This window comes from Calypte anna, chromosome 10, assembly GCF_003957555.1.
Source record: "Calypte anna isolate BGI_N300 chromosome 10, bCalAnn1_v1.p, whole genome shotgun sequence".
Classification (NCBI taxonomy): domain Eukaryota; kingdom Metazoa; phylum Chordata; class Aves; order Apodiformes; family Trochilidae; genus Calypte; species Calypte anna.
In genome coordinates, this window is record NC_044256.1 from 20,654,510 (window position 1) to 20,667,520 (window position 13,011).

Consider the following 13,011-nt stretch of genomic DNA (forward strand, 5'->3'; position numbering starts at 1 on the left):
GGACCAATGGCCTCACTTTTTCCCCACCTCCTCACTTTTGAGGTGGGAAATTCAGTTTCCCCTTTCCATCCCCTGTGCCACTGGAAGGGATTTTCCAGCAGGAGGAGCTGCCATGCCTCCGAGTTTCCCTTCCCAGCTTGGACCTCGGTGCCTTTTCCTTCGTGCACCACATTCAGTTCATAGTTGAAAGGAGCAGGAATGGCTCCAAATTCCCCTCCTAGCTCCCGGAGCACAACGGGACCCAATCCAGGACTAATCTGAAGCAGATGAGTGCAGCAGAGGGGACAAGGATGGAGGCTGAGGCAGAGGGAGATGTTTGCTCTTCCTGACACTGGTTTTAAATGGAAATTATTTTTTTTTTTTGGAAAGCAAATCCTCATAGAATCATAGAATCACAGAATTGGCTGGGTTGGAAGGGACCTCAGAGATCACCAAGTCCAACCCTTGATCCACTCCCCCCGTGGTTCCCAGCCCATGGCACTCAGTGCCACATCCAGGCTCTTCTTAAAAACCTCCAGACACAGAGAATCCACCCCCTCCCTGGGCATTCCAGTGTCTGATCACCCTCTCTGCAAAGAATCCTTTCCTAATATCCAACCTAAACCTCCCCTGGCAGAGCTTCAGCTCTGCCAGGGGAGGTTTAGGTTGGATATTAGGAAAAAATTCTTTAGTCCGTGCCCTCTTATCCCACTGATACCTCCCCGACCCCCCCCTGGCTCCAACCTCCTTTCAGGGAGTTGCAGAGAGTGATGAGGTCTCCCCTGAGCCTCCTCTTCTCCAGCCTCAACACCCCCAGCTCCCTCAGCCCTTCCTCACAGCAATTCTGCTGGATCCCTTCACAGCCTCCTTGCTCTTCTCTGGACCTGCTCCAGCACCTCAAGCTCCTTCCTGAGCTGAGGGGCCCAGAACTGGACACAGGACTCAAGCTGTGGCCTCACCAGAGCTGAGCACAGGGTTTGCAGCTCTGTCCTTGCCTCCTGACCCCAGCAGAGCTCTCTGCTGCCACAGGGCTGATGCTCTGCACCACCAGCCGCCTCTGCTGTTGTTGTTCTCCTACTCCTGCTGCAGGAGGGATGAGTCTTTCCAAGAGCTGAATCCAAGGAGAGGCTGAACTCATCCATGCTGGAACCAGCTCAGCCTCAGATCGAGCCGAGCCCAGCCCGGCTAAACCCTAAGCATTGAGTAATGGGCTTGATCGACTCCCTCCAGACCTAACATTCGGGATGGGTTTTTGTTACCCAGCCCCTTCCCGGGATTGCTGGGGACTTTTCCTGGCCCCGAGGGATGCGCAGTGCCACCCGGTGTCCCCTGATGTCCCCCATCCTGTCCCCACGCCCCTTGCAGCCAGCCTTGCGGCTTTTCCCATCCCCGGGATGCTCCAGGGATGGATCGGGATCTCGGCAGAGCCGGGAGAGGGAGCCCGAGCCAGCTCCAGGCTGCTGCTGGCCTCGGTCCTTGTCACCTCCCCCTTCCCCAGCTGCTGGGTGGTTCCGCATCGCCCTCCCGGCACCCAGATGGGAATTTGGGGTCCCTGCAGGAAGGGCTCCCCGCACCAGGTCCAGGGTTGGGGGTCCAGGTTATCCCTGCATCCTCCTGGACCCCCCATCCTCTCCTCTCCTCTCCTCTCCTCTCCTCTCCTCTCCTCTCCTCTCCTCTCCTCTCCTCTCCTCTCCTCTCCTCTCCTCTCCTCTCCTCTCCTCTCCTCTCCTCTCCTCTCCTCTCCTCTCCTCTCCTCTCCTCTCCTCTCCTCTCCTCTCCTCTCCTCCCAGCCGGCTGCTGCTTCCCCTGCAGGGACAATCCTGGGCAATCCTTCTCCAGAAGGAGATTTTAACCCCTTGCATCCCCCTTTCCCTGGGTGCTGCCAGGATTGGTCTGCACAGCCCCAGGAAAGCCCCTCCAGACCCACCTGGGCCTTGAGTGGGGGTCCCACCAAACCTTCACAGCCAAACTCCACCAGCAAAACCCCTGCAGTCCATCACTCCCTTCAGTTTGATCCAAATATATAATAAAAAAACCTTCCCAGCTGGATGATTTGGGGTTGGAGTTGCTGTGCTGGTCAAACCATCCAGGGAGGGACTTGGGACAAGGGTCTGGAGGGATGGGATGAGGGGAAAAGGCTTGAAACTGGAAAAGGAGAGATGGAGAGGAGATTTTGGGGAGAAATTCTGTGGGGTGAGGGTGCTGAGCCCCAGGGTGCCCCCAGAAGCTGTGGCTGCCCCATCCCTGGCAGTGTCCAAGGTTGGATGGGGCTTGGAGCACCCTGGGGCAGGTTGGGGCACCCTGGGGTGGCCCAATAGGATCCAGCAGGTGCCCAGGTGGCCAAGGTGGCTACCAGCATCCTGGCTGGAGTCAGCACTGGTGTGAGCAGGAGGAGCAGGGCAGGGATGTTCCTTCTGTGCCCACCTTGAATCCTGGGATCAGTTCTGAACCCTCAGGAGCAGGAGGACATGGGGATGGGGATGGGGATGAGAATGGGGATGGGGATGGGGATGGGGATGGGGATGAGAATGGGGATGGGAATGGGGATGGGGATGGGAATGGGGATGGGAATGGGAATGGGAATGGGAATGGGGATGGGGATGGGGATGGGGATGGGGATGGGGATGGGGATGGGATGGGGATGGGGCTTCCCCCTCCCTCTCTGGGCAGGACCAGCCCCCAGGACCCCCCCCCCCCTCCTACCTTCCCCTCAGCCTTTTCCTTCTGGCTCTCCTTTCACCCAGGGCCCTGGTTTGCTGCTCCCAGGGAGGGTTTCACTCAGCTAATTGGTGCTAATTAATCCCAGCAGCTCCAGCAGCATCCCTGGCACCAGCAGCAGCCTCGAGGCTTCCCAAACCCCTGGGTTTCCTTCCTTTGCCTTCTTGGGGTCTCAGTGTCCCCCAGGCTGCTCCCTTGCCAAGTGCTGCTGAGTTTTAACCATCAGCTCTGTCCTCATCCAGCCTTGACTTCATCCCCACCCCACACTCAGCTCCCTGGAAAATATTGGGGTTTTTTTTGCTGTTGTTGGGAATAAAGGTCATTGCTGGGTGGGCTGGGAATTAGAGGTGGCTTCTTCTGCTGGCTAAAGTCATTAGCTCTGCATTAATTGCATTAATCTTCCTCACAGCTCCCAGCCCAGCCCAGAGTTTACCTTTAAAAGCAGGTGATTAAAAAAAAAAAAAAAGAAAAATATCAGAGAATGGAGTAATTTCTTTTTACCACCCTGGGTATTCACTTGTCACCAGATCCACCAGTATTTTGGGGGAAGGCTGGCAGAAAACTCAGTAATCTTTCCTCAGACTCTTGGCAGAATAATCTCCTTATGAGAAGGAAATCCTTTGTTTATGGGCAGAGTGCTTTTCCTTAAGGGGAATTGCAAATGCATTTGGTGAGGGCCTCAGGTACCTCGAATTCAGTCACAATAAAATAAAATAAATAAAATAAAATTAAATTAAATAAATAAAATAAAATATAAAATAAATAAAATAAAATAAAATAATAAAATAAATAAAATAAATAAAATAAAATAAAATAAAATAAAATAAAATAAAATTGGTGCAACATCTAACCTGGAGAATTCTCTGCCTGGGCTGCAGCCTGCTGGGTCTTATTCCCACAGGAGCAGGGGCCAAGGAGCTAAAATGCCATTTTTTGCCCCAAGTATTAATTCCCTTATCAGTTTAAAACCTTGAGAAAATGGCTGTTGGGTGGCCAGCCCAGCCCTGAGTTTATTTGGAGTCAGGAGGTCGGGTTGCTCAGAGCTGGGAGGAGGCAGTGGGGTAAAATTACACGATTTTCCTCCTGCACCAGTGAGCTGGGAGCAGCTGGTTGGGTGCTGCTCTGTGGAGGGACACCCAGCACCCAAGTGTCACCTCTGGTCTGGGACACTGTGGGTAACACCCTGAGACAACCCCCTGGGCTCTGGTGTTGTCACTGGTCTATAATGGGGGAAAAAAATAAAAAAAAAAAATCACCTTGGATGGGAAGGAAAGAAGGGTCAGGGTGGGTGCTTGTGGGTGCTGTAGGACCCCACATCCTGAGGGGGCAGCAAGGTGTGAATCCTGAAACACCTCCTGGAGGATAAAATACAGGATTATAGAATAGAATCACAGGATGGTTTGGGGTGGGAAGGACCTTTTAAGATCATCTAATTCCCATTCCAATCCAGGGACCTCTCCCACCCCCTCAGGGTGCTCCAGGGTGCTTGGACACTGCCAGGGATGGGGCAGCCACAGCTTCTGGGGGCACCCTGGGGCTCAGCACCCTCACACCACAGAATTTCTCCATCCATTTCCTCTTTTCCAGTTCAAAGCCATCCCCCCACATCCCATTAAGGCATGGAGCATCCATCCATCCATCCATCCATCCATCCATCCATCCATTCCCAGAGCCTTTCTTGGTGTCACCTTCCTGACCTGCTTGAGGGGACGACAAGGAGGGACCTTAAATCCCTCCCATTCCCCCCCTGCCATGCTCAGGACCCCTCCCTCTGAGGTCAGGAAATCCAGGGACTGCTCCACCTTGGAGCTGCTCCAAAGCATCCCAAGCCTTGCAGGACATGAGGAGCTGAGGAAATGTCCTTGTCCAGGCAGAGCAGGGAGTGTTGGGGCTTGGAGAATCCCACAACCCCAGCCTGGGGTGGGTTGGGTTGGAGGGACCCTAAATCCCCCCCAGTGTCCCCCCTGCCATGCTCAGGGACCCCTCCCACCCCCCCAGGGTGCTCCAAGCCCCATCCAACCTTGGACACTGCCAGGGATGGGGCAGCCACAGCTTCTGGGGGCACCCTGGGGCTCAGCACTGAATTTCTCCCTCCCAGCTCCTCTTTTCCAGTTCCAAGCCATCCCCCCACATCCCATCAAGGGATGGAGCATCCATCCATCCACCCAGAGCCCCTCTTGGGGTCACCTCCCTCACCTGCTCCAGGGGGATGACAAGGAGGCATCTTAAATCCCCCCCCAGGAATTAAAGTCCCACACAGGGACCTTAAATCCAACCTCCTTGGATCCAACCTCTTCCAGTGTCCCTCCCGGTGAAGAATTTTTCCCCCACCACCCAACCCCAATCTGCCCTCTCTCAGCTTAAAACTCATCCCACCCTCTCTGATGAAAAGAAATAACGGGACTTTACACGGGACAGAGCCGGTGACACAGCTTCCCCCCCCCAAGCTCCCAGACACCCCCCTCCAGATTCATCCCTCTGCCGACAGGAGCGCTCTCTCCCTCCCAGTACGGCCTCACTGGTTTTACTGGTCACCTGCCACCGCCGGGGTCCAGGCACCCAGACACGCAGCAGGTGCCAGGAGGGTTAACCAAGAGTTAAAGCCCGTCCTTTCCCTTCTCCCCCCCTCTCCTTGGCTCCCTGCCCCCCCTCCCCTCCATGTCCCCCCCGGGGGCGGTGGCTGCTGCTCCGTCACGCCGGTGACATCACCGCCCCGCCACCACCGCTCCGCCGCTTCCCTTCCCCGTCCCCGCTCCTCTCCTGGGCAATGAACACCCCCCCTTACCCTTAGCAACCTCCTCCTCCTCCCTCTCTTCCTCTTTTTTATTTTTTTTTTTAATTTTCTTTTTATCCCCGTATTATTATTTCCCCCCCCCCGCCCCCCTCCGCGCATCCCCGGAGCTCCCGCGTTCCTTCCGCCACATCCCGCATGACTGTCACCAAGGTAAGGACATGCCATCTCCGCCACTGACACCTTCCCCCCTTCCCAAACCCCCAAAACCCCCCCAAAAAGAAATGCAGAGCGGGTCTTCCCGGCTTCCTCCCCTCCCTTTCCCCCCCCCCGCCCCTAATTCCTTTAGATTTATAATCATTTATTCTATTTTATTGTTCCCTTCTCTCCCCCGCTCGCTCGGCCCCTCCAGCTCGCAGCTCTGCTGCATTTTTAACCCTTGGAGCAGAAACGGGGGGAGGGTCTGGAAGGGGGGGGGGAGGGCTGAGCATCCTCCGCGGGCGGACCCCGCGCTAAGCGGCTTTCCGCGGCCGCGCAGCAGATGCTGCCGGATCCCTACAGGTGGCTGCCGGCTTGTGGAGGAGGGGGGAGACCTCGGGGAATAGGGCTGGGGTGGGGGGATTAAAGGACGGGATGGGGGGGCTATGGGGGGGAAGGGGCATTGGAGGGGGGGGGGGAGGGAGCCGCCCCCTCCCCTCCTCCGAGCAGAGGTGGTGGGGGGCGTGGGAGGGGATTTGGGTGCCCCGAAGGTGCCCTGGGCTCTCCCAGGTCCCTGGGGAAGGGGAAGGGCTTGTTTCCTGAAGGATTTTTTTTTCCCCCCTCTTTCTCCCCATCCCCATGAGCCGGGTTCATCACCTCCCCCAAACGGGTCGGGTCGGGGGGACATTGTCCCCAGGGTGGTCCCGAGCACCCTGCTGGATCGGTCCCTGTCGTATCTGGGAGAAAAGAGGCACCTCCAAACTGGGGGAGGTTTGGGGGGGGGCAGAACCGGTGCTGCTTGGCCCAAACCCCAGCAGGAGGATGGTGCTGAGGAGTCTGGTGGTTGAAACACTCACAGGGAAACCCCCAACAAGGCCTGGCTGCTCTGGTAGGGTCTGGTCAGAGCTGGGAGCATCCCAGTGTGATGCCATCACCATCCCAGCACTGGACTGGGAGGGTCCCTGCTGGTCCTGGGTGCCAGAGAGCGCCCAGGAGCCTGGGGGTGCTCCAGGAAGCATCCAGGTGATGGGGGCTCCCCAGTGAGGATGCTGCTGGCTCCCCAGCTCTCTCCAGGCTTTGCCCTGACCAAAAAACTTGGATTTTCCCAGCTTGGCTTTTGCTGGGTGCTCACCAAGTCTGTTCCTGGCTCTTCTGGGTGCTGAGAGAGGGAAGGGCAGCCCTGGGAGGGGGTTTGAGTTAAAAGGAACCACACAGTTCTTGATTTCAAGCATCAGGGGGGATGGGTTTGCAGGTTGACAGTTTGTTGTGGTTTTTTTTCTTGAGTGCAAATGGATTTATTCAGCTCTGGGGTGAGCAGAGGCCTCGGGGCTGTAAGGAGAGGAGGGATGGGGAGGAATTAAGGGGATTAATCCCCTTAATTTTCGAGGAACAGAGGTGTAAAGTGGGAAGCTCTACCCCCTGTGCACAGACCCTGCTCTCACTGAGGGTCTGGGAAGCTGGAAAACCACCCTAGAGATGTTTCTGTAGGGATTCCTCCCTAAAATATGGGCTAGCTAAAGGAAAAAAACCCCGAGCAGGGTCCTGAGCTGCCACAGCTTCAGCTTTGGGGTCTCTGCGGGGAACCTGAGACAGGGAGCCCAGCACTGAGAGGGAGAATGTCACCACTCAGTCCCCAGTGATGGGGGATGGAGGGGGAAAAGGTGACACATGGGAGAGAAGATGCTTTTCCTGGGGGGTTTTGGTTGCTGGGAGTTGGGATGGGGACTCAGGAAAGGGTCTGGTGAGACAAGGTTGGGGGGCTGGGGACAGGGAATGGGGTGTGGGACAGGAAAAGGGGGGAGTCCCAAAGGACTTCTGGGGGCTTTGCCTGACAGCTGGTGACTAAAACCAGTTACTGTGCCTCACCAAAACCAGTTTCTGTGCCTAAAAACCAGTTTCTGTGCCTAAAAACCAGTTACTGTGCCCAAATAAAACCAGTACTGTGCCTAAATAAAACCAGTTACTGTGCCTAAGCAAAACCAGTTACTGTGCCTAACCAAAACCAGTTACTGTGCCTAAATCAAACCAGTTACTGTGCCTAAAAACCAGTTACTCTGCCTGAGCAAAACCAGTTACTGTGCCAAAATCAAAACCAGTTTCTGTGCCTAACTAAAACCAGTTACTGTGCCTATAAACCAGTTACTGTGCCTAACTAAAACCAGTTACTGTGCCTAAATCAAACCAGTAAAACCCATAGCTCCCAGTGCTGCCTTCCTGCAGCCTCTCCTGCCACGCTGGGGCTGTGTCCTTGGTGGTGCTGGGAGCAGTGCCACGGGGCAGGATTTGTTCCAAGTTTTCCAGTATTCCTGAGCCAGAGGGCAATGGGTTTGCAGATCAGGCCCTGGTGCCAGGCAGAGGCAGGGGGAGGCCCAAAAAGCTTTTTTTGGGGTGTGTGGGGAGAGGCAAGGAGGGGGCAGGGATATCTGCTGGCAGGGTGTGAAACAAACTGGTTTCATCCCAGTCCCAAGCCACCCCCATTCCCTCCCACGGGAAGAATGGGAAAACAACTGCAGTGCAGCCCCAGGCCTGGCTCTTTCAGGGGAATTTGCTTTCCAGGAGAAAAGAAATAGGATGGAGAAGGACTGACTGAAAGGAAAAAAAAAAAAAGAAAAAAACCCTACACCTCATGTTTGGGGTGATGCCCAAACTCTGTGATACCTCCCTGGCATCATGGTGTGGGGTTGGGATGGGATGGGATGGGATGGGATGCCATTCCACACCAGTTCTTTCCCTGGGATAAATAAATAAAACCTGGAATTTGGTTTCCTGGTGGCCATCAGTGGGGGTTCAGTGGTTTTCTTGGCAGTGCTGGCTCAGCAGTTGGACTTGATGATCTTAAAGGTCTTTTCCCAACCCAAACTCTTCCATGGTTCTGTGATTCCAAGAGCTGCCAAAGGGGTGGCTTTCGGCTGGAGAAGGTTCCTGTAGGAATCAGCTCCATCCCTGCTGAGGGTTTGGAGCTCAGGCTTGGTCTGTGTTGCTGCAAAAGAGGGAATTGCTCCCTGGTTGGGTTTTCCTGGGAGTGGGGGAGCAGTTCCTCACCTTGGATGAGCTGGAAGAAGCTGGGATGATGGGGAGGGAGAAGGGATCTGGGTCGGAGGATGGAGAACAGAGCCCAGGGCTGAGTGCTCTGATTTTATTCCTCATCCAATGGGATCTTTGGGGATACAGGAGTGGGAATCAGTGGCCAGGGAAGGAACAGACAAGCTGAACCTCCCAGCAGGGTGAATTTTGGCAGCAGGCCCTTGGCATGGCCACGATGCTTCCAACCCAACCCCCACCCAGAGCCCTGGAGAGATTTAATCAGCAACACGAGCTGGGGGTGTTTGGGGGGGTGTTCAGTTGGGGAATATAGTTTTTAAATGACTGGATTTTTTATTATTTTATTTTTTTTAAGAGGCTGTTTCCAAGAGGAAGCCAGCTGGGAGGTCTGGTGGTGTGTGGGAGCTGCATTCTCCCCCTGTCCCCTCTGGCTCTGTTATCTGTTCATTGGCATCAGCCAAAGCCAGAGAGAAATAGCACAGACAATCAATGAAGCCCTAAAAAAAAACCCCAAAGTCATTGCCCTGGTGTCCCCTTGATGGGCAGGTCAGGGTGACAAGGGTGTGAGGGTGGCAGTGTCCTCTGCCTTGGGGACATTGGGGGGGCTTGGGGGGGTCTGGGGGTAAGGTGCTTGGAAATGGAAGGAACAACAGGAGGCTTGGAAATGAAGGAAAATCCATCCCCAGGGGAAGGGGCTTGGCAGAAATGGAGTGGATTGCTGAGGGAAAAGCAGGTGAAGCTTTCTGTAGGCTGAAACCTGATCTGGTGGAGGGGGTGGGGGGCGAGGGGGCTCCAAATAATATTAATAATAAAATAGTCAGGGATGAGGTGCAAGCTACCAACATCTCCAGGGCTGGAAGGGCTGGAAGGAAGGGGGGTGAGAAGGTCAGCAGTTGTTTCCCAGCTGGGCTGGGCTGGAAGAAGAGCCTCAGAACTGAGGGGGTTTGATCAGAGCCCCCTGGTCCCCAGAGGGGACAAGGACAAGGAGCTGCTTTGAGCCTGGACTTGGAAGCTCTCTCTTTCCAGAAGCTTTGCTCTCATCAAAGGCATCTTGTCTGGCCCGCTGGCTTTTTAATGAGTTGGAATTGTGCTTGCAGGCAGCATTAATCTGGAGCTTTTCATATCTCAGGCTGTGGCCAGCAGCTCGCAGGGCACTGTCATTCATCCCCTGCCCTGGGTCACCCCCCGTCCCCCTCCTCCTCCTCCTCCTCCTCCTCCACCTCCTCCCCTCCTGCTCTGCATGGAAATTTTATCAAATGCTGAATAGTTCGATTCATTCCCCAGCTAGCAGAGAGCTGGGAAGGGCTTGGATCCTGGATTCCTATCTCCCAGCTCAGTGTCTGATTACCCCAAGCTGGCAGCAGGAAAAACAGGGAGGGAGGGAGGGAAAGAGGGAAAGAAGGAGGGAGGGAAAGAGGGAGGGAGGCAGCTGCTCCCCCCGAGCTGTGAATCCCATCCTTCCCGAGCTGGGAAGCAGGATCTGTGCCAAGCTCAGCTCCCAGAGCTCCTGCTCTCCTTTGTTCAGAGCAAAGCTCTTGGCACAGCCCCCTCCTTGCTGCTCTCCAGAGCTTCCAAGCAGCAAAAACACCCGGAGGGAGAAGTGTCCCGGGAGAGGAGGTGCCAGGGAGATGCTGGAGCAGCTGAGATGTGGTTTGGGGTGTAAAAGAGTGGAGGAATAAGGTGAAACCCATCGGATCATGAGCCCAGATGGGGGTCCAGCTGTGGTGTGCAGCTGGGGGACCTGGCTTGATGGGAAAGGTGGGAATCTTCCAGCAGAACAGGATGGTGGCACCAAAAGCCCAGGATCCAACCCCGGGTTGTGTTAGAGGGAGCTTAAAACCCTTAACGAACCTTTTAAGATCAGCTGGTTCCACCCCTGCCATGGTCAGGGACCCCCAGGGTGCTCCAAGCCCCATCCAACCTTGGACACTGCCAGGGATGGGGCAGCCACAGCTTCTGGGGGCACCCTGGGGCTCAGCACTGAATTTCTCCCTCCCAGCTCCTCTTTTCCAGTTCCAAGCCATCCCCCCACATCCCATCAAGGGATGGAGCATCCATCCATCCACCCAGAGCCCCTCTTGGGGTCACCTCCCTCACCTGCTCCAGGGGGATGACAAGGAGAGACCTTAAATCCCCCCCATTTCCCCCTGCCATGCTCAGGGACCCCTGCCACCCCCCCAGGGTGCTCCAAGCCCCATCCAACCTTGGACACTGCCAGGGATGGGGCAGCCACAGCTTCTGGGGACACCCTGGGGCTCAGCACCCTCACCCCACAGAATTTCTCCCCAAAATCTCCTCTCCATCTCCCCTCTCCCAGCTGGAAACCCTTCCCCCTCATCCCATCCCTTGTCCCAAGTCCCTCCCCAGATTTCCTGGAGCTTTTCCAGCCAAAAAAAAAAGCCCCGTGGTGAAGCTGCAGGGCCCAGCACAGCTCCCTGTGTCCCATGGCCATCCCTTTGACCAGCCATCCCCTCTGTCCCTCCTCTACAAAGCTGCTGTGAAGTCCCCTGAGAAGAATGGTCCCTCTGTCCAGGACCCTGCACACCCACCCTGAGGCACCCTGGGTGTCACAGGGGCTGGGGCTGGGGTGATGGGGGACACACAGGGGACACTGGGCCAGTAGCTGCGGTGCTGGGGGGTCTGTGGGGAGAGTGGGGACCCCCTCATGGCAGCTGGTGGCACCCAAAGCCTTTGCATTGGGTGCTACGGGGTGCATATCCTTCACCTTGGGTGCTTTGGGGTCCATAACCTTGGTGCTGGGTGCTTTGGGGTCCATATCCTCCACTCCAGGTGCTTTGGGGTCCATATGTTCCATGTTGGGTGCTTTGGGGTCCATATCCCTGGTGCTGGGTTCTTTGGGGTACATATCCTCCACTTTAGGTACTTTTGGGGTCCATATCCTTCACTTTAGGTGCTTTGGGGTCCATATGCTCCATGTTGGGTGCTTTGGGGTTCATATCCTCAGCATTGGATGCTTTGGGGTCCATATGCTCCATTTTGGGTGCTTTGGGGTCCATATCCCTGGTGCTGGGTGCTTTGGGGTCCATATCCTCCACTTCAGGTGCTTTGGGGTCCATATGCTCCACGTTGGGTGTTTTAGGGTCCATATCCTCAGCCTGGGGTATTTTGGGGTCCATATGCTCCATTTTGGGTGCTTTGGGGTCCATATCCTTCACTTCAGGTGCTTTGGGGTCCATAATCTCAGCCTTGGGTGCTTTGGGGTCCATATCCCTGGTGCTGGGTTCTTTGGGGCACATATCCTCCACTTCAGGTACCTTTGGGGTCCATATCCTTCACTTTAGGTGCTTTGGGGTCCATATGCTCCATTTTGGGTGCTTTGGGGTCCATATCCCTGGTGCTGGGTGCTTTGGGGTCCATATCCTCATCCCATCCCATCCCATCCCCCCAGGAGCTGCCACTTCCTCACTCTGGCCAGGAAATGGCTTTCTGAAGCTTGAGATATTTCAGAGGGTTGTGTTTGTTTTTCTTCTATTTTTTTTTTTTTCTCCTTCTTTTCTTTCTTCTCTGCCCCAAAACTTCAGCCCCCGACCGGGATAAACTTCCCAAAAAAAACCTTTGTGGGTTTTGTCAGCAAACAGCTCTGTGCAGGACCAGCTGGGATGGGAAAGGAGCCCTTGGATGTGGGATGCTGCTCCACGGGGGATCATTTCATCCCCGCAGAACATTTTGGGATTTTTGGGGGGGAAAACAAGTGAGAGAGAGGTGGCTGAGCTGCTCACTCTCTCCCTGCTTTCCCAAAGCCCCATTTGCCAGGATAAATAAGTTCCTGTGGCTCACATCCCATCCAAAGCTGAGGATTTTGGTCAGGCTGTCAGAAAATGAGCATTATCAGTGCTCCCAGCAGTCCTTTTTGCCCTCATTTTGGTTTTGGAGCTTCCCTCACCCCATAGCTTTTTCCCCAAGGAGTTTCTTCCCCAAGCTGTGTCCCCCCCCCTCCTTTTAACACCCTATTTGGGGCTTTTTACCTCCTTCTCCTTAAAACCAGGTGAATTTGGGAGGGGGGTGGATTTCTGGCATCCTCCCATCAGAGGTTTTTCTTTTGGGATGTGTCAAATTCTGCTGGAAAAGCTTCTAACCAAGCAGCTCCTGACTCAGCTTTCTCAACCAGGAGTGATGCAAGGGGAAACATCACTCAGGGATGAGCCCCTGGTTTGCCTGCTCATCCCTAAACATAAAAAAAAAAAAAAAAAAAAGACTTTTCCCCCCTCTCTGGGATGAATAAAAGCTCCTCAAGTTGAGAAAAAACCCTGCAATGTTTTAACCCTCAAGGAAATATTGATTCCATCAAGCTGGAGCTTGGAAAATCCCATGGTCAGTGACCC

The 13,011-nt window shown here is 55.0% G+C and overlaps 1 protein-coding gene across 2 annotated transcripts in view; it reads left to right on the top strand.

Annotated features, from left to right (window-relative positions):
- Positions 1-5,460: 5,460 nt before the first annotated feature.
- CORO2B (coronin 2B) overlaps positions 5,461-13,011 on the top strand; it is a 28,423-nt gene continuing 20,872 nt past the window's right edge. Inside the window, exon 1 of one of the 2 annotated variants that reach the window (XM_030456846.1) lies at positions 5,461-5,641. The gene's annotated coding sequence lies outside the window, so the exon portion shown is untranslated. The remainder of the gene's footprint in view (positions 5,642-13,011) is intronic. The other variant, XM_030456847.1, reaches the window with a different exon arrangement.